Genomic DNA, 20,305 nt, shown 5'->3' on the forward strand with positions numbered 1-20,305 from the left:
AAGAAAAAGAAAAATACCGGATGGTCTCACTCATAGCAGGAATCTAGAAAACTTAAATAAGGGACCAGGAAAATGAATATAAGAAAGTGAAAATCAAAATCAACAAAAAACTATGAACCAGAGACACTTTTTGGGGGGTGGGGGGCGGGAGGGGAAGGATTGGGGTCAGAATGGGGCGTTTGCAATTGTATGGGGGAATATAAAAATAAAATTTATTATTTAAAAAAAAAAACTGTAGCTTTGAGACATTTTATGAATAAAAACTTTGTAGTTATGCACACATAAACTAACAAGAACTTAGAATTCATCGTATATTGACTTCATTTTTAGCTTGAGCTTCTAGTAAATTTTTAGTTTCATTGATTTGGCTGCTATATAAGGATATTCTCTCTTGGCCGGATGATTTAAAAGCATAATTAGTCAATGAGTGTCTCTCTTTTTCTTGTCTTGGCAGTAGGGTTTACAGCTAGTATTAATGCTGCTTCTGGTTTTCATTTTGGGTTCAAACTCGCCTCTATAAGAGCCATCATTGGAGGCAGATTTTGGTAAACTTCAAAAAACTTGAAGCTCCATATGCTTCATGGCTTTCAAAACATAATACCCAGCAAATTCTAGAGTAGCAATTCAATTGCAACCACTGTACTGGCTATAGTTTAGGCTCAGCAATGCTGCCTCCATCAAGGAAGTTCATCCCAGCCCAGAGTTGGCAGCCACCAACCTTATGCCATCACCAGCAGGCACCGTGATCTTTCTTTTCCACCACAGCATAATGGTAGCCTTCTCTGACCAGTACACTCCTCAAATCTGTGTCTCTGGTCTTGAGTCTCTGAGCTCTAGACCCATATTGGACTACCTATTATACATCTTCCCTTGGATATCTCAAAGATACCTCTGTAAGGAAAACTCTTGTCCTTTACTCGATATTCATATACTACTTGGTACTCCAAATATGTGAATTTTCTCACACCAAACAATGTAGCAATACTAGCTCAGTGTCCTACAATTTAACTCAGATCCCACAGGTTAAGGGTGAAGTCCCATAAAACTGTCCCCACCCCCTCATCTCCAGACACTTGAGACACCCCTCGTTCAGACACCAATCACAAGTCCACATTGACACCTATGCTTCTGACTGACTAGTTATAAATCAAAGGTTCCCACTAACCCTCCTCCAGTTTGATGTATTAGCTAGAGTAGCTCATGGAGCTCAGGGAAATAGTTTACTTACTGGATTACTGACTTATTACACTATAAAAGGCTACAGCTCAGGAACAGCCAGATGGAAGAGAAGCAGAAGACTAGGGATATGGGAAGGGGCAGAGTTTCCCCAACTTCTCCAGGTTCATCACCTGCCCAATAACTCCTGGTGGTCACCATCCTGTAAGCTCTCATAGTACAAAGGTTTTTATAGAGGCTTCATTAGATAGGCATGACTGATGAGATTATTGGCCATCAGTGATCAGGTCAATCTCCATCCCTGGTTGGTGGTGAAGTTTCAACCATCTTATCAAGAGATTGTTTCCCTGGCAACCAGTCTCCTTCCTTAAGAGTAGTTGAAAGGGGTTAGGAATAACAAAAGATACCCATTTCACCTCTATAGCTTTGGAATTATTTCAGGTATGAGAGCAAAACTAAATATTTCACAAAGATGCCCTTATAATTCTTATATAGGAAATTACCAAGGTTTTAGGAGCTTTGTGTCAGGAATCATGTATAAAGCCCAAAATATCTATTTTTCATTGTATCACAGTATTACAGCTCAAATTAACTATTGTCAAGATAGAATTCATGATCTTTCCCCAGAAAACTGGTGCTCTTTCAATGTTTCCTATCTCGATGGAGGTTGCCTCCACCATCCAGGTACCTGGGAGTCATCCCTCAGACCTATTTCTGTTGTCTTACAGCTAAAGGAATAGAGAGGAACAAACTCTAACGAGACACTCATTGCAAAGGTGGAGTTTCCACACAGATGTCCTGAAGGACTCCACACCTATCTGTCTGCTGAGGCCATGAACCTGAAAGTGGGGGCTTCTGGGATCTAGGGATGGAGCTAAGCCAACGTGTTGACCTTAAAACACTGCTCACTCTCTTCTTGGGCTGTCATTATAGTGCACCGTGGTCTCTTCTTAGCTGATGTCATCTACAGGTAACAGTTTGCATCCAGTGAAATGCCACCTATAAATTTTCTTCTATCTTTGTTCTCCTTTTTCTATTTAAATAAATCCTTTTTCTTTCTCTCTCTGTGTCCTGCATGCTTAAGCACCCAGGTGAGGACCCACCAGCTGGTTCATCCTTGGTTCCTCCCCACCTTTGCCCCATTTCATTACAAGCTCCACATCCATACTAGCTCTAAGTTCCTAATTTTACCTCCTTGATATATTTCAACTCCATCTACTTATCTCCATCTCTATTGCCACCGCCTCTACTGCCTACAAACCACCCTCATTTCTCACCTAGACAACTGCAAGACCTTCTCTCTGATCCCGGCACTTGTGATCCTGCTTCTTTTCCTATTCATTCTCTACACAGCTTTCAGGAAAAAGTTGCAAAAATCCCTAAGGAAACTTTCACCCCTTGAATTCCCGGACACTTAAAATCATTCAAGATCTGCTCATTGCTCTTGAGATAATTACCAAAGTACTTCCCATGGCTGGCAAGACCCTCTGTTCTCTGGCTTTGTCCACCTCTCCAATTTTCTCAGTTTCCCCTTGTTCAATGTGCTTTGGCCACACTCATCCGCTTCCACCACAGGGTTTTTGCACGTGTCGCTGGCACAGTGGGGCAGAGAATAGGCTGCCCCCAAAGTATGCCTCAGTGGCAAGTAGGTTATTTTGATCCAGCAGACTCAGGGAGGATTTTCTTTACCACTCCCTTAACTGCCTAAAGTAACTTAGATAAAGAGGCCGTTCTAGGAAGCCAGCTATCACCAAACTTAACTACAAAGAATATGAGCTAAATGTCACGGAATGGGGCAGGTGGGGGGGCATGTGTGGGAGGGAGAATTAGGAAATTCCTCCCTGTGTCCCTTTGTCTCTGCACAGCAAGGCAAACATTTATTTACCAGACATTTGCTTTTCCCATCTTCCTGTAAATTGTTTTCCTCCCTTTTGAAGTCCCAGGCTCCTGGCCCCTACTCCCTAGCTCAGAATGGAATAGAAACCGCAATTACCTGAATGTCTGGGAACCCCATCTGCTTGTGGATTTCCATACATACAAAATTATATTTGTTTTTGTCTAGTTTGTCTGTATTATGTCATTTTAATTATTAGGCCAACCGAAGAACCCAGATGGGTATAAGGAAAATTCTTCCTCCCCTACAGCGCCATATGGAATGTTTTTCTCCCATCACCACCTATTTTTGTCTAACTGTCTTCTTCCCCTAATTCAGGTCTATTCATTTTTTCTGACCTCAGCTCCATATCACTTCCCACAGAGCACTTCCCCTCACCCCTGCGTCAGTTCTAATCATTTGAGAATGTTAAAAACAAGACAACAGGCCTAAAATAGCATCACTTATGCTAAACCTCACCAAATCAAGACTTTATTACAGTTTCTGCTTTTCCAGAAATGGAATTAAACCAGTCAAGCAGGAATTTCCTGATGAGTACTAGTTAAACAATCTGCCTGATAAACCTCTGCCAATCTGCTCTCCCATCTCACTCCCTTCAACATATAAAAGATTCATTTTCTATAGTTCCCAAAAGCCCCTTTCTAAGTGCTACATTATAGGCTGCTTGATTCATGAATCATTTTCTTTATTGCTGTAATATTGCAGTATAACAGCAAGTTTCAGGTGTGCATCATTGAACATCCATCATGAATCACTAAATAAAGCCAGTAAGATCTTTAAAGTTAACTTAGTTGAATTTTGTTTTTTAACAAGAAGCAAGTTGCCAAAATGATATGCAGGAGTATGGGAAGAGTGGGAGCAGTAGATGGGAGAGCCTTCAGGTCTGACACTTTTGAAGGGAGAGGAGGTTGAAAAGACTTCAGACTGGAGCGCAGCTCTGAGAAAATTCCAGTCAACCTGAGAGAGCCCAGAGCAAAGCCTGTCCTTCACAGTAGTCTTGCATTCAGCAGGGCTTCCCAGAGTTCTGTGCTTGTTCGTTTGCCTGAGGTGCTTCAGCTGGGACAAAGGCAGCCTCTGGGGACATTCACTTCTTTCTGGAGCTTACCAACCCGTGGGCTAAAAATATAGTCTATGGGCCTCCCCGGTGGTGCGCAGAGGGTTGAGTGCAGTGCTGAGAAGCTGTCTGCAGCCTCTGTAGCACGGGTTCGATTCCTGACTGGCCAGGGAGATTCCCACATGGAGTGGCAGACCTCTCCTGTCTTGCCTGCTGCTCCCCTCAGCAGTGTCCTCAGTCCGTCTGCCTGTTCTGCTCCCCGCTCTGTCTCTGGTGAATCCTCTCACCCTCCCATGCCTCTGGCCTGTACCCCCAGCTATTGTATAACTAAAAAATAAATCTTAAAAAATATATATAGTCTACACGTAAGTGAAACTATCTGATATTTCTCTTTCTCCTTCTGGCTTTTTTTGTTTAGCATAATCCCTTCCAGCTCCATTCATGTTGCCACAAATGGCATGAGTTAATCTTTTTTGATTCCTGAGTAGTAGTATTCCATTGTGTACATAGAGAAATTGATCAAAGGCAAAAAGACAATACTTGCAGGCTGACCAGAAATCTGAGGCACGTAATAGAGGAGAGGGAGGGAGAGGGGTTAAAGGAGGGGAGGGCAGAGCACAGGGACTATGGTGATGGATCACAGGATGGGAGAACTACAGGGACTACACCTGAGGGGAGAAATCAAATACTGTCCAAAAATGAACAATGATGAGGGGAGAAAATAAATACATTTAATAAATAAAAATATATACATAATCTAGTATTATGAACATGGGCTCTAGATTCCTATCCCAACCCCTTGGGGCAAGTCACTTTACTCTGAGTTCTGTGTTCTCATCTGTAAAATGGAAGGGGCAAAATAGCAAAAACAAACTGGTTGTCATGAAGGTTAAAAGGATTGTGTGTGGTAGGGGCTTTAAGTTCAAGGCCCATTAATCTGCGAAAGATTGAGAAATCCTGTAGTAAAGGAATCCAGTTTCCACCAAATTTATTTGACTAAGTTAGGGAGGCCCAAATGCACACAGAGTCCTAGTGTGCTGTGCAAAACAGTTTGGAAAACACCGCTCTGGAGAATTTAGCCTTTATCTTGAGAAAACTGTGGACCTTCAAAACTACCACAAATGAGATCCAGATGGCCTTGGCCTCCTGCAGGATCGTTTGGAGTTGAGTTGGGGGATTATGTCTCTGGATCTCATCGAGGGATGCTGGAACTCTGTAATGTGTTCCATGACTGCTGCTCTGCAGGGACTCGTGGCTGGCGCTATGCGGTGCTCTTCTGTTTAATGCTGAAGGAAATTTTCTCTAGTAAAAACCGGTCATGGTCCTAGAGGCATGGAATGTTTTAAGTGGGGTGCCCCCTTAGGTTAAAGGCCTGCTCATTCCACTCTTCATTTTATAGATGGGAAAATAGGCTCAGCTGCAAAGCCAAGTGATTTGCTCAAGAGAGGGCCAGAGCCCAGAACACAGAACCAGCTGCCCATTGCTCTCGCTGGATAATGCTGGGCTCCGAGGGAGATGCCATCTCCTTGGTTAGAACTGGGCATATAGAGGATCACTGGTGGGTACTGGGAGGTCCTGTGTCTCCTTCTGCCAACACAAGTATGTGGAAGAAGGCAAGGGGGCAACTTATGGTTGAAGGTCAGGGGTTAATAGGCCTGAGTCCAGATGGTAAGCAGCTGGGCTGAGACACAAAACAAGAACAGCTTCCTTCCCTTTCTGGTGATTCCAGGGATGAGAAGGCAGGAAAGGAACTTGCAACAGATGGAAGGGAGACCAAAGGAATTTGGAATGGGCCCAAGAGGCCCAGCTCTCAGAAAATGAGGAGGAAAGGTTTTCTGCTCCGAGAGAACGTTATTTACAAGGGAAGAGCTGGGACAGGGCGGACTGGTGGGCTCTGGCTTACATTTCTTGGTCGTGACCGATCATACCACTTCTTGTTTCTAAGACAACTGGAGAACCAAATAGGAACAACATTCATGGTGATAAGAGGAGGCTTTTGCAGGCTGAGCCAAGCCAGACAAGTTGAGCTCAAAGATCAGAAGTTTTGAGGCCAGTTCTAAATTTAGAGTCCAATTTTTGAAGGAGCCAAAATGAGCTCTCCCTGCATAAAGTGTGTCAGAAGAACAGAAGATACAAATCCCAAGAAGCAATCAGTACAGGGGGCAGGGAGGCCCCTTTCAGCCAGAGATGCTAATAATGAGATCAACTTGGCTCTTTAAAAAAAAACAACAACAAAAAACACCACTTAGTGTCTTTTTCAAATAAGAGCTTTGAAAGAACTGTGTGTCATGTTCCTGCTTCACTCTTAGCTGATATTTTTCAAAAAAATGTTTCCCAGAAAGACCCTCAAAGCAAGTCAGCTTATATGTGGTGGTGGCAAAATTCAAGCATCCATTTCTTTCTCTACACCCAGACCCCCCCAACCCTGAATGAACCACATTTTTTCACGAATGAGCTCAGGGTGGGGAGAGAGCAGGTTACCCGCTAGAGTGGGCAACTTCTGTTGGCTCAAGTCAAGTAATGTCATCACTGGGCAATTCATGGGGTTGACACTCACATCATATTGATGCCAGCAAGCCTGCAGCACATCGATGGAGCCCCGAGTTTTATGCATGGACACTCCCATTGTGCTTGAATGGACTAGGACTGCAAACACCTGGACTCAAACCTGGGCCCCACCTCCACTTGTTGTTTTACCTATTGGGCTCTTTATTCCAAGAGATCATAGAGTGTTAATCTCTCAGAGTCACAGCTTCCTCATCTGTAAAATACCAAGTTGGGTCAAATCCACTCCTGTGAGGTGTTCTGCATTCAAAGCCACCCTGTTACTCCCACTTACGCTGCCGAGATCAGGTCTTCGTCACTCCTGTAGGAGTCTCCTCATTTTTCCAACTGCCACCATTCATCCGACATACCCTAGCTAAATCCTCCCAAAACACAGTCCTGATCAAGCTACTCTTCTGCTCCAAACCTCTCCATAGCAACCTACTGACTACAGAATCAAGTCTAAATAATTTAGCTGGTGTTCAAGGTCATGCATAGTCTGGCCCAAGTCTACTTTACCCCCTCGTCTTCTTGTCCTTCTACTTCTTTTAGCACACTGCACAATTATACTCTTGGTTTTCATGTCTCTGGTCCCTCACTCACAGAGGACTCTGAAATTTCCTCTCCACACTTCTACACATCTTACTTTAACCCTTCTGGCCCCCACAGCCTAATTAGTAGCTGCGCAATCTTGAGCAAGTTATTTAAACTTTGTGTCTGGATAGACTGTTTCCAAAAACAGCCACAGCAATTCCTTCCATCTGGCAGGCCGATTATATTGACTTTGCCACTCCCCTCGTCAATTTCTTTTCACTTGAACCTGGGCTGGCTCTGTGACTCTGTGAATGTGGTGGACCTGACACCTGTCACTGTTGCTTCTGTGTTTGCATTCTGGAAAGTCAGCCTTTATAAAATAAACCCCAGCTATTCTACCGAAGAGAGAGGTCACATAAAGAATGGCTGGAGTGCCCTAGCTGATAGCCAACCTCAAGGCCCCAGTCATATGTCAGGTCCATCTTGATCCTCAAGCCCCAGCCAAACGCCCAGCTAACACTGTGGACAGAGATGAACTGCCCCTGCTGAGGCCCATCTGAGTTCCTGACCAACTGATTGGTGCAAAAGAAAATGACTATTGTTTTAAGCCAATAAATTTTGGGGTGGATTGCAAAAGTGGATAACAAGAAAATTCTTCTTACCTGCAAAATGGGGATATAAAAGTATCTTTGGCAAGCAGGGGCTAGGAGGATTAAAGGAGTCAATCTAAGTAATGTATTTAGAAAGGTGTCTGCATGTTGAAAGCACTCAATATACCTTCTTGTTTCACAACCTAAAGTTACCTTGTTGTTTTTTTTTAAAAAGATTTATTTATTTATTTATTATTTATTTATACAAGCACTGGGTACAGTCAGAAGCATGGGAGGGTGAGAGAATTCACCAGAGCCAGAGTGGGGAGCAGAGCAGGCAGAAGGACCGAAGCACACTGCTGAGGGGAGCAGTGGGCGGCAGGAGGGTCTGCATGCCACGTGGGACCCTCGCCTGGCAGTCGGGGATCGAACCGGCGCTGCAGAGGCTGCGGGCAGCTTCACAACCCAGCGCTCAACCGCTGCGCCACCGGGGAGGCCCTGAGTGTTTTTCTTGTTCATGTCTGAACCCCTCCCCCAACAGTACCTGGCACATCGTATCTATCAGTAGGCGCTGCTGAATATCCTTTCCTTCATCAGCCTTTTCTGATGACCTTGTACTAACTAGCTGATGTCTCCCCTTTCCTGACCCTATAGCACTTTATCAGTGCCCCTCCTACAATGTAGATTACATCCAGACCTAAGCTACACCTCCAAGTCTCCTTTGTGCACTGTGAACTCCTTGAAGGCAATGACCTTGTCCATAACACATGGGCAGTGTGTTTGTTGAATGAATAAATAGATAAATGAAAAATGGAAACAATTCCACCTGCCCTGCCAGCTTAACCAGCCCTCTTATAAGAAGCATTCGGGCACCTCTGTTTTCCTTTCAGAGGAGCACATTTAGCTGCAGTTTTCTGCAGTTTCTGTGCTTCCTGGTCCCTCCAGTAGGACTCTTATCCTGTAGGGCAGGAGAGGAATCAACAAAGGACCTCTGGAGGAAGTCTTCTTATTTCCTGTCCCAAGAGCTGCCTGGCCTCACAGACTGTGGAAGTACAGGGTGTGATTTGTAATGTTACAGACCTGGGAAGGAACCGATGACCCCAAGTCCATTCCCACTGGCGGGTGGGAAGTTCCACCACTAGCTGTAAAATAGCTGATTCCAAAGCCATGTTTCAATCAGATATTAATATCTCTAAGACTTGCATGGGTCAAGACCAATGAAAAAATGAAGAATTTTATTGGTTCGAAGATCTTTAGCTTTCAATAGGAATCACTTGACGAATCTTAAAAACCAATGACATGCAAAAATCAAACCAAGCAGCGGAGTTTCCTGGGTAGGGAGGGATGGAATGTATAACTGAAATCTATGTGTCCCAGGCTATGTGGCCTCTCCTTTGAGCAAGGGGTCATGGACACATCAGTGATAGGGTAGAGAGAATGTTCTATAAGCTCAGAAGAGTCAAGAAGGCAATTCCCCAAATGGTGTGAAACATAATTTCCTTGAGAAGTGAGCATACTTAAAAGATGTAAAATCAAGCACAGAAAAAACATTTAAACATTCCCAGTAAGGGAATCCAAACCAAAGTATTAATGTTTTTATGCAAAAGAATCTCTGCACACTTGGTATTTATAGCTCAAGAGAATGTGCCTAAAATAAAAATCTTAAAATTCCAATTGAAAATTAATGAGTATGTAATTGATTCAGACTTATAATTTTAAACTGAAAGCTTCCTAAACTTTCATATAAACATATATAGAATATTGAAACATTTAAGAAAACTCAAAGTTCATTACACTTATAGGTTTAATTAATAGGATGAATAATATAAATTTAAATATTTGAAAAGGTTTTAAATCGGACCATTAATGTACATAAAAGAAAACTGAACACAATTAATGTTCCAATGTAATTAAGAGTGTTTAAGGGAGGTAACTTGATAATTGGAATTAAACATTCCAAATCCTTTTAAAATTGATAGTTAAAATATGCTGGACACAAATAGAACGAGATTGTAAGCCAAAATTTAAGGAAGAACTAGGTTGTTGGAATGCAATTTGATAAACACTAATTTAAGAAGTCAGTCAAACTTTTAAATCATTTTTCTTTATCTAGAAAGTGAACTTTACGGTAAGACCTGCCTTGTAGGCTTGTTGAGAAGATTAAATGAGACCTTGGGTTCAAAGTGTTCGGCACCACGCCTGTCACATGGTGAGCATTCACTATGACATGCCAGCAATTCGTATTCCCACAAGGAGAGTATAAAAATGTTCTGAGATAAGGACAAAAATGGGACTCAGAGTTCCACTTGCATTCAAGCTACTATGCTCAACATTTTAGAGAGACAAGAAAGATCAACATAGGTCTTTCCATTAAAGGAGATTAACAAAGAGCCTTCCATTGTAATTATCCAACAAACATTTAATGAGCATCTACTAGGTACCAGGCGCTGCTCTGAACAAAGAGGACGTATCTCCGAATTTGACAAGAACTGTTCTGGTTCCTGTGAAGCTTAAATTATAGTGGAGCTAAACAACAAACAAGTGAGAAAAATAGTAATAGGTGCTATAAAAAAAAAAAAAAACAGGCCTATATAGTAGAGTGATTGGGTAACTATTTTAGATTAAGTTGTCAGTGCAGAAAGGGCCCTCTGAAAAAATGAGGTAACAAAAAACCAAAACAATTGAAATATATCACTATCTCACATGATTCCTGAGGGTTAGAAACATGGGAGCAAGCTTAGCTGGTGGTTTTGGTTCCAGGTCTATCATGAAGTGTAGTCAAGATATTGTCCAGGGTTCCAGGCACCTGATAGCTCATCTGAAGTAGGTGGATCCACTTCCAAGATCCACTCAGATGGCTGTTGGTAGGAGGCCTCAGTTTTTCCTTCTTGTGGACTTCTCCAAAGGGCTGCTTAAGTGTCCTCATGACCTGACAGTCGGCTTCCTCCAGGGTGAATAAATCCAGAGAGAGAAAAATCCACAGGATTTTTATGACCCAGTCTTAGATGTCATACATCTTTTCACTTTTGCCATATTCTATTCATCAAAGCGATTTGCTAAGTCCAGCCCACACGTGAAGGGAGGGGAACTAACTCTACCTCTCTGAAAGAGGATCCAAGAATACTGCTTGTAAGTGCTATCAAAGTTTTTTTTTATTGTAGGGCCTCCCTGGTGGCGCAAGGGGTTAAGCACTGCACTATGAAGCAATCTACAGCCTCTGCAGCATGAGTTTGATCCCCAGCCAGGAAGCTACCCATATGGCGCAGCAGACCTCTCCCGTCTCACCCGCTGCTCTCCTCAGCAGTGTATTTCGTCATTTTGCCTGTTCTGTTCCCCACTCTGGTGAATCCTCTCACCCCCTGCAACTCTGGCCTGTACCCCAGCTCTTGTATGCATAAATAAATCTTTTTTAAAAAAGGATATTTTAAAAAATAATAAGTTTTGTTATCGTCATTATCATTAATATATTTGACTCTGCTGCTATCTCCCATGGAGGAGAGGTAAGCCTTCCTCTAACCAATCTTCGGCTCTCTCTGTGAGTGCAGCAGGGGGCACATACAGGAAGTGTTTGGAGAAAGAGAGATGGGGCCAATCCTGGGAAAAGAGCACCCCTAACTTCTCCCTTCACCACATTTGCTGTGTCAGGAAGAAGAGGACACCAGGAGTTATCCCCGGTTTTCTGTGATTGCTTCAAGGTTGGCTTTGGCAGTGTGAGTGGGTGGGTATCCATCGTCAGCACCACTACTCTGGAGCCTCCCCTGCCACACTGGGGGCTCCACAGGCACTCATTAAATATTTGATGATGATGAAGATTGATTGTCACGTATGCCATTTGTTTATATGCCTGAATCTTCTGACCTGCTAGGGTTTTTATTTCTGACACCTGCTGATTAGTTATTGATCACAATTTTGATGAGGGACTTGCATCACTATCTCAATCACCAGACTTCTTGTGAGAGGAATGAAGCAGAAGGATGGCTTGTGAAGTCATGCATCACAATGATAGAAAGAAGTGAGTTTTACTGACATCCAGATTTTGTTCTTCTGTTCTAAATGGTATGCACATATACATTAATCAGTTTAATCCTCAAGGCAAACCTCTAAGGTATTATCTCATTTTACAGATGAGGAAACAGCAGCACAGGCAGATTAGGAAATCACCCAAGGTGCAGGCTTGAGTCTGATTCCAAGAGTCTGCACTTAAAATCAGTATGCTAGATTGTCTCTGAAAACTTTTTAACATTTTAAGATTCTGAGTACAAGCAGGAGGTGGCACTTAAACAGATATGCATAATTGAGAGTAAGATTTGGGAAACTAGAAAGTCCAGGTAACATAGACTATTGAGCAGTCAGGGACCTAAGAAATTCCTAAGCCAAAACTTTTCACACCAGATTTTGAAGAGTTCCAGGTTTCATGAGGGACAGCTATGAACCCTCATCCCCCAGCTTGACCACAGCACCCCACTTGGTTGTGTTTCACATTCACATGCGGTTCTTCCACATAAGATCACTTTACCTGGACCACAGCAGCAGTTGGGATTGTCAGGGAAATTTGCAAAAGACTTTGAAATAGGCAAAGCTATTGCTGCATTTCCTTCCAGTGGTGTTTTCTCTAGAGGACCTTTCTAGGACTATCTGATTCTATATGGGTTTTGCATTCTTTTTTTTTTTTCTTTACCATTTTGCAATTTTGTACAGAGAGAATGTAAGTTATGGAGGTGATGCAAACAATTTCTGCTCTTAGAAATGTGTATGGATTTTGTATGAAAAGATGCAAATGACTTCTGCTCTATAGCAGAAATTTTTTTTATCTCTTGGTAAGTTAACTTCAGCATTCCTGATAGTCTCTAAATGTGTCTGTTCTTTGGAGTCTCCTGTGAATCAGGTTTTATATCATACTGGTACTCTCAATCAATGAGTTCAATAAAATCTTTGAAATGTGTCCATTTGACATCTTTATAGTGGTCATACACCAACTTAAAAAATATGATCCTTTAGTAAGATGGTCTCATGTGTCCACTCTGGCCTCCCCTTTCAATCCACACAGGGCCTAGAGTCATTTTTTTCCAAGGGAAAATCTCACCATATTCCTCCCAGCTTAAAACTGACAGGCAGTGTAGACGACTGACAATAACATAGGCGCCACTTCTACCGAGACAACTTCGTGCCACCGTCCTGAGTGGGGCCCTCACTTAGCATCAAGCAGTGGGACAGGACAGGCCAGCACCTATGGGGTGGTGTTCCATCCAAGGGCAGAAGCCCTGTGCCCACCTGAGCTCAGATTTCATCAACAGGGCTTAGAAACTTGTCAGGACACAAGCACAGGACAGAAAAGTTTTGTGAGTTTTGTTTTGTTCTTCAGATTTAAAGATATGTTGATACTTCCTTTCTCCTCCCCCAAAACCTCATTCCCCAAATCCTAGATGTTGTGCCAAATTGTGTTTCTAAGCTTGCCACCACAAAAACTAACTTCTACTCAGAACTCAATCTTTGGTCTCTTATGCTTTTTTTTTTTTTCCTCAAGCCCCATAGAATAAAACACATGATCTTTGGAAAGGTCTACCCAAAGGTCCTGCATGACCTCGTCCTGCCTGTCTCCTGTCCTCATGCTCTCTGTTCCAGAGACGCCGGCCTTCTGACCCATCTCCTCCAGACACGGGGTTTCCCACTTTGCGTTAGGACAGCCTTCTTTCCCTCTCTCCTCCTCTCCATCATTGCTTGGCTAAGAGACATTCCACTCAGTCTCTGTCTCTTCCTAAACATAATATCACTTTCTTAGAAAGACCTGGTTGGCTTCCCTACTCCATTCCCTTATGTGATCTCACAGAACCCAGCACTTCTTGACAGCCTTTGCAGTGATAATCATTTAATTATCTAACTACTTATAACTATTGGCTTAATGTCTTTCTCAAGAGACCTTAAGTCGGAGAGACAGAAACCATATTAAGAATTTACTCTGTCCTCTTCAGTTCATTGGCACAGTGTTTGGCCTGTAGGAGGAACTCAGTAACACCATTATTTGTTGACTGACAGAAGGTTTCTGAAGCCCAGGTGTGTGGTTGAAGGGTGGATGGAATGAAGGATGCAGATGAACCTGTGAAGTTAACTATGAGTAAGTAGGGCTGGAATGGTCACCTTTCTCTAACTCAATGGTTAGCCTCCTCCCTTTGAAACTGGGCAGCCTAGAATTGGGTATTATAGTCATCAGTCTTAAATTGTCCTCTCCCAGTGCTTCGTCAAATCCTGATTTTCCTTCTGACTATTTCTTGTCAGGCTGGCTCTCCTTTTTGAAAACTTGTCCTTTAATCCCTGAACTGAAAGTGCTCCCAGAATATTTTTTATTTAAAAAGATGCACTGGGTACAGTCAGAAGCGTGGGAGGGTGAGAGAATTCACCAGAGCAGGCAGAGCAGGCAGAAGGACCGAAGTACACTGCTAAGCAGCGGGCGGCAGGAGAGGTCTGCGTGCCATCAGCAGTCGGGGATCGAACTGGCGCCGCAGAGGCTGCGGACAGCTTCGCAACCCAGCGCTCAACCGCTCAGTCCCCAGCCTCCCAGGGAGCTATCACCAGCCACTGCAACATGAGTTCATGGGAGCAGATAGCAGACCTCTCCTGACTCGCCCACTGCTCCCTTCAGCAGTGTATTTCAGTAGATTCGCTGTTCTGCTCTCCACTCTGTCCCTGGTGAATCATCTCACCCCCTCATCCCTCTGACCCACACCCCAGTTCTTGTATGCATAAATAAAAATAAATCTTTAAAAAATGCACTAATTCTAAATAGTTTGGCTGCTCCTCAAAAGATTCAACAGCATGACCATATAACCCAGCAATTCTATTTCCTATGTATATACACACCCAAGAGAAATGAAAATCTTTGATAACAGAAGAACTTGTGCAAGAATGTTCAGGGTAACATTATTCATAATAGTCAAAAAGTGGAAACAACCCAAATGTCCATCAAATGGTGATTGGGTATATAAAATATGGTATATCCATACAATGGAATATTAAGCCACAAAAAGGAACAATGTACTGATAATGCAATGGTATGAATGAACCTTGAGAACATTAAGCTAAATGAAAGAAGTCAGACACAAAAGACCACATAGTATATGATCCCAGTTATACGAAATTTCCAGAAATGAATTGGTCATTTATATGAAATTGGTCAAATTATATGAAATTGTCCAATCTGGAGAAATAGAAAGTAGATTAATGTTTACCTCAAACCAGGGGTTGGGAAGAAATGGGAATGACTATTAATGGTATAGGTTTTTTCTGGGGAGGTGATGAAAAGATTTTAAAATTTGTTGTGCTAATGGTTGCACAACCAAAAAGCACTGAACCATACACTTTTAAATAGGAGAATTATAAAGTATGTGGAATTACATCTCAAAAAAGCTGTTAATAATAATTTTTAAAAGCACCAGCTCCTTGTGATTCTTGGGAGAATCTATTTAAATATATGAAATTTCTCCTGTCCTCACAGACTCCCCTCACTCGTGAAAAACCCATACATTCATGTTTATAAAAGTTTCATAAAATATCAGATTTCACAGACAATGCATTTACTGACTCCTCAGAGGGCTGTAAGCCACAGGAAAGCCCTGCATTGAAGAAACCATCACTAGTACATGTGAGGTCAGGTGTCTGTCTAAAAGATTTCCTTCCATGCATGCCTCATCTTGGCCTCTGACCACCCTGTCACAGTTCCTCCCTGTTCCCGTCCCCTTTCTCTCCTCCTACTCAAGTTTTCTGGACTTTTTTTCTTGATCAGTGTGATACACAGAGTTTTAAGATGGCCCCATGCCCTTCGTGGTGCTATATTCCCATGTTATATGACAAAAGCAAGATTATCTGAATGGGCCTAACTTAATCCCACTAGCCCCTTAAAAGCAAAGAGTTTTCTCTGGTTCATAAGGGAAGAGAATCGGAGAGATTCAAAGTATGACAATGATAGAGCACATGAGAAGGAGGAATGTGGACAGTCTCCAGGAACAGAGGTCAAGGGACCTTAGTCCCACAGCCGCAAGAAACTGGTTCTGCCAACAACCTGAATGAGGTTGGAAGTGGATTCTTCCCTAGCCTCTCCAGATAAGAGCCTGGGCTGACAGACATCTTGATTTCAGCTCTGAGTGGAGGGCCCAGTTGAATCCCCATGGACAACTGACCTACTGTTGTGAGATGAGTGGGTGTTGGTTTAAGTCTCCAAGTTTGTGGTAATTTGTTACACAGATTGGAAAACAATCAGTTTTTGCATCACTATGCAGCTGACTTTCATTCCCCTGGATGTTTCTAGATCTTCATTTCCTCGTAAAATTCCTTAAATGGTTATGTGCCCTCCTGAGGGTGCGATCATGCTCTGGAGGCCTCTGAGCCTGCTTCTTGTCATTCCTGACTCCTGTGGTCATTCCTGACTCCCGTGGTGGTCAACGCTGGGAACCTTCTCCATTTCAAAAAGTTAAACATTTCAAAGAGTTAAAGCTAAGGGAACATGGGGCCCCGGGAAGTGAGGAAAGCTGAGGTGATGCTATACTCAGCACCACAGCTCTCAGGAGGCCCCTCCTCCCAGAGAATAAGACTCTACCTGAGGCAGGGCCCTTGGTTCTCTGCTGGCCTTCAGCACCCTGACACTTCGTTTTTGTTTTTTTTTTAAAGATTTATTTATTTATGCGTACAAGGGCTGGGGTGTAGGTCAGAGGCACAGGGGGTGAGAGGATTCACCAGAGACAGAGTGGGGAGAACAGGCAGATCTACTGAAATACACTGCTGAGGGGAACAGCCGGCAAGACAGGAGAGGTCTGCTGTGCCGTGTGGGTCAGCTCCCTGGCCGGGGATCGAACTCATGCTGCAGTGGTTGGTGATAGCTTGATAGTGCTGAGACTTAACCCCTTGTACCACCAGGGGAGCACCCTGACACTTTAGGTAGACACTGCTGGACTGAAGGTCCCAGACAAGGGGCAGTCACTCAGGCTGGAGCCATAAACCCTGAGGTGGCTTGAAATGAGAGGAAGCAGTCAGGGCCCCTCCAGCTGGCTGAAAGCCTTGTACTTAGATGTGGAACACTAAGCTGGAGTCTAAGAAAAAGTCTTTCAGGGCACAGTCATCTGAAGGAGGGGTCTGGTCCCTCAAGACAGAGTAGCTAATCCCACAGAAGCACGGACTCTTTAGCTACTCCAGAGCTACAGAGGTCTCTCTGAAAAACTTGCAACTATTAGTTCTAATTCATCCTCACCAACAGCTTTTGGACCAACGCCTCACAGCGTGGTAGCTGTGAGCATGACATGGATGGCTCGCCAGTTCTTTCACACCTGAAGCCTACTCCCCGCTTTTCCTTTTTTCCTTCCTCGTGCCTACACCTTCCCTCCTCCTTTCTATCAGGAAGAACTAACAGGTTTGATGGTGAGGGGGTGTTCCAGCATTGAAAGTGTGTCCCTGAAGGGATTCCCTCCTCTTGTTTCCTGTTTTAAACACACAGAGCCCTACTCCCCACTTTGCTAATAAGAACCATTCATTTCTGCAACCAGTTACTTCTGCTTTGATGAGCTGGTGTCTTTTTTGCTGGGAAAACTTCAGTCAGACCCTTAACTTCATGTCCTTTTTCTTGGAACATGAGCTCAAGCATCTGGGAGCCCAAATCTCTCTTCATTCTGTGGTCCTGGGCTTCTTTTTGTGGCCCCAGATCACAGGATGAACATGCTGAGGGATTGCAGGAGTCACTGCTGAGAGGGGCTGGAGTGGGGCCGAGGGCAGCATCAAGGGTCTTCATAGGGCTGCCCGTCCCCCCCACTCCAATGGAAGGTCTTCCCCTCAGGCTCCGGAGAATCCCTGAAACTTCCAGATTTGTTCTGCCTTTGTGGGTTTAGGAACCAATCTGTGGATTTGTGGCTTCACTTGTAATCAAGGAATCTGCCTAGACCCACGGAATTTCTTCTACCCCAGGGCTGGGCCCTTTTTCAAACCTGAAAAATGCAATAATATCAGAGTGAGTTTCACACACATTTGTAAACATATGTGTGGTAAGCTTGTGTGTGATCACAGGAATTCAAAGTGTGACTCTTTGCAATTCCCCATTTCAGTCAGCAGGAAACTTGACACTCCAAAGCGAAGGAGCCAGGGGGGAGAGTGGGAAGGAGAGAGGGAGGGCCCCAGGGTTGGCTCAGGGGGGGCCCTGTCCCCCAGGAAGATGCTTAGTCCTTACCTGCTGGACTTCTCAAACATCCCCTCAGACATACAGCAGAAAACAGTGTGAGGTGTGTGCATGGGGAGTTGGGGAACCGTCTGTCCTGTGCCCTCTCCTGCCTCCCAAGACACAGCCCAGAAGACTCAAAAGATCAGGGGTGGCTATTTCAGAGTCATATCCTTCACCCACAAACCAGCTTCTGGAGGCCCGACACCTCCTTCCAGTGAGTGACTGTACCCACTTCCCTGAGTGTCACCCCAGGACACACCCTGCCCTGCACTTGCAAACTGACTTCTACCCTCCAACCCCTTCCAGAGATAAGCTCCAGCCAGCCCCACTCCCCTCCTCTTCCTCACCTGTACAACCGATGATGGTGGTGTGGAGGCTTGAGGGTGTGGCAGCCCGACTAGGCTGAACTCTATTTCCTAAAATTCTTCCTGGGGGTTTCTGCAGAGTGGGGGTCACAGAAGACCCCCATGGAAGGTTTGGAAGGTAGAAAAGCAGCAGCAGCTGCATCGTAGCCCCACACACTGTAGCTGGCAGTCTCGTGATCACCTCAGCAGCAGCGGCTATGGCTCCACCTGCCTCCCATCCTCCTTCAGTTAATTAGCCTCCTGGGCCAGGTGTGTGTGTTCACCTCCATTATGGGGTGTTCAGGCTTCTGCAGGACACCCAAGCCAGTGAGCTCAGAAACAAGAACTGGCAGGGGTGTCTGTCTGTCCTCAGGGATTCCAGCTCCTGTGCATGGATTTCAACTTACTCTTGATCTCCCCAACTCACATCCCAAATCTTTCCCATTTACCTCTGTAGGGTAAGGAAAAAATGTTAGGCTTTTCTGCCCTCCTGCCATCAGGATAGATGATGGATCCTTGCGGTCCTGAATGCATGCCTGATGGCGGGCATCTGGAATAGGGTGTGGGCATAGGTAGATGGGATTCACCTGGGCTGAGACTGGGCTTTTTAAGGGCGGCATCATGAGGACGCCAGAAGAAGCCGAAAGAGAAGCCGAGAGAGAAACAGAAGCAAGAGAAGCATGAAACTGAGAGAAGGCCGGAGAGCCCAGAGTAAAGACCTGCTAAGGGCTGGGAGGCCTGCCGGCCTCCCCGCCCTCCAGCACCCCTGCCTGCCATATGCCTGGTGAACCCCAATAAAAGACCTGCAAAAAACACTGAGGACTCTGACTCCTCCTTTACCTGGTCTGCTGGATTAGAAAACCTGCACAGTGCCTGTTCCTGACCCTACAACCTCCCCTCTGGGCTTCAATCCCCAGCATAAGTAGGAAGACAATAGCTTTTGCAAACTCAGCTGAACCAGAGCCCTTCATATATGACATCCATCTCCTGGCGGCTCTGCTTCTCTGGTTGCACACTGAATGACATGTCTGGGTTACTGATAAGCATGTCACTGAGCTCAGGTCCTCGGAAGTGTTTGGTTCACTAAAAGCAGTGCTTCTCAAGCCTGAGTGTGCATCCGCATCACCTGGAGGGCTTGTTAGAACTCAGATTGCTGGTCCCACCTCCAGAATTTTTAATTCTCAGGTCTGGGGAGTGGCCTGAGATTTCGCAAGTCTAGTAAGTTCCCAGGTGATGCTCATGCTGCTGGTCTAGAGAACAGGTATTGAGGCAGTGCTGTAAGGTGGTACATACAAAGGCAGGATCCCAGCCAGGAGGCTGCCTGTGTCTTCTTTTGTGCAAAATGGGGATGTGTAAGCCCTCTAGGGTCAAAGGCCAGGGAGAAAGCCTTGTTCCCAGCCTGCTCATCTGCCTTTTTTGAAGGGAAAACAACATTGCCTTTGCCTCTGAGAGGCAGCCTGGCTAAGGAGGGAGCACCGGCTTGGGGCAGGCCCTGCTGTTTGCAGCCTGTGTCTTGGGCAAATGTCCTATTTGCTAAGACAGGGTTAATGGTGCCTCACAGAGTTTTCAACAGGATGATGAAGCATATACTCAATAAATGTTTCATCTGTCCCTTGCACCTCAGTCGTCTCTGATTTCACGAATGCCATTGCTGATTTAGACATGTACTGACATGTGCAACTAAGGTTTTGATCCTAAGTGCATTACATTGACCTCGACTCAGTTTAGTTTTGCTGGTTTTAGTCCATCATTCCAGCCTGTAAAGGTGCCCCCGAGCCCTGAGGTGGGCATTTGGTGGCCTGACTGTGATTCCTACGTCATATCATGTGTTTGAGGGTCCACAGTGGGTTAGAGGGCATGGACTGCTCCTGAGGTCAAGGCAGAGTTCTTTCTTTTTAAAGATTCATTTTATTTATTCATGCATACAAGAACCAGGCCAGAGGTGTGGGGGTATGAGAGGATTCACCAGAGCTAGAG

At 44.5% G+C, this 20,305-nt stretch overlaps 1 pseudogene; it reads right to left on the minus strand.

The window, feature by feature from the left end:
* Positions 1–304: 304 nt before the first annotated feature.
* Positions 305–6,750, minus strand: LOC119231505 (mitochondrial import inner membrane translocase subunit TIM14-like; annotated as a pseudogene).
* Between the last annotated feature and the right edge of the window lie 13,555 nt (positions 6,751–20,305).

Source organism: Talpa occidentalis, unplaced genomic scaffold (assembly GCF_014898055.3).
Source record: "Talpa occidentalis isolate TD23 unplaced genomic scaffold, MPIMG_talOcc4v2.1 talOcc4.7, whole genome shotgun sequence".
Classification (NCBI taxonomy): domain Eukaryota; kingdom Metazoa; phylum Chordata; class Mammalia; order Eulipotyphla; family Talpidae; genus Talpa; species Talpa occidentalis.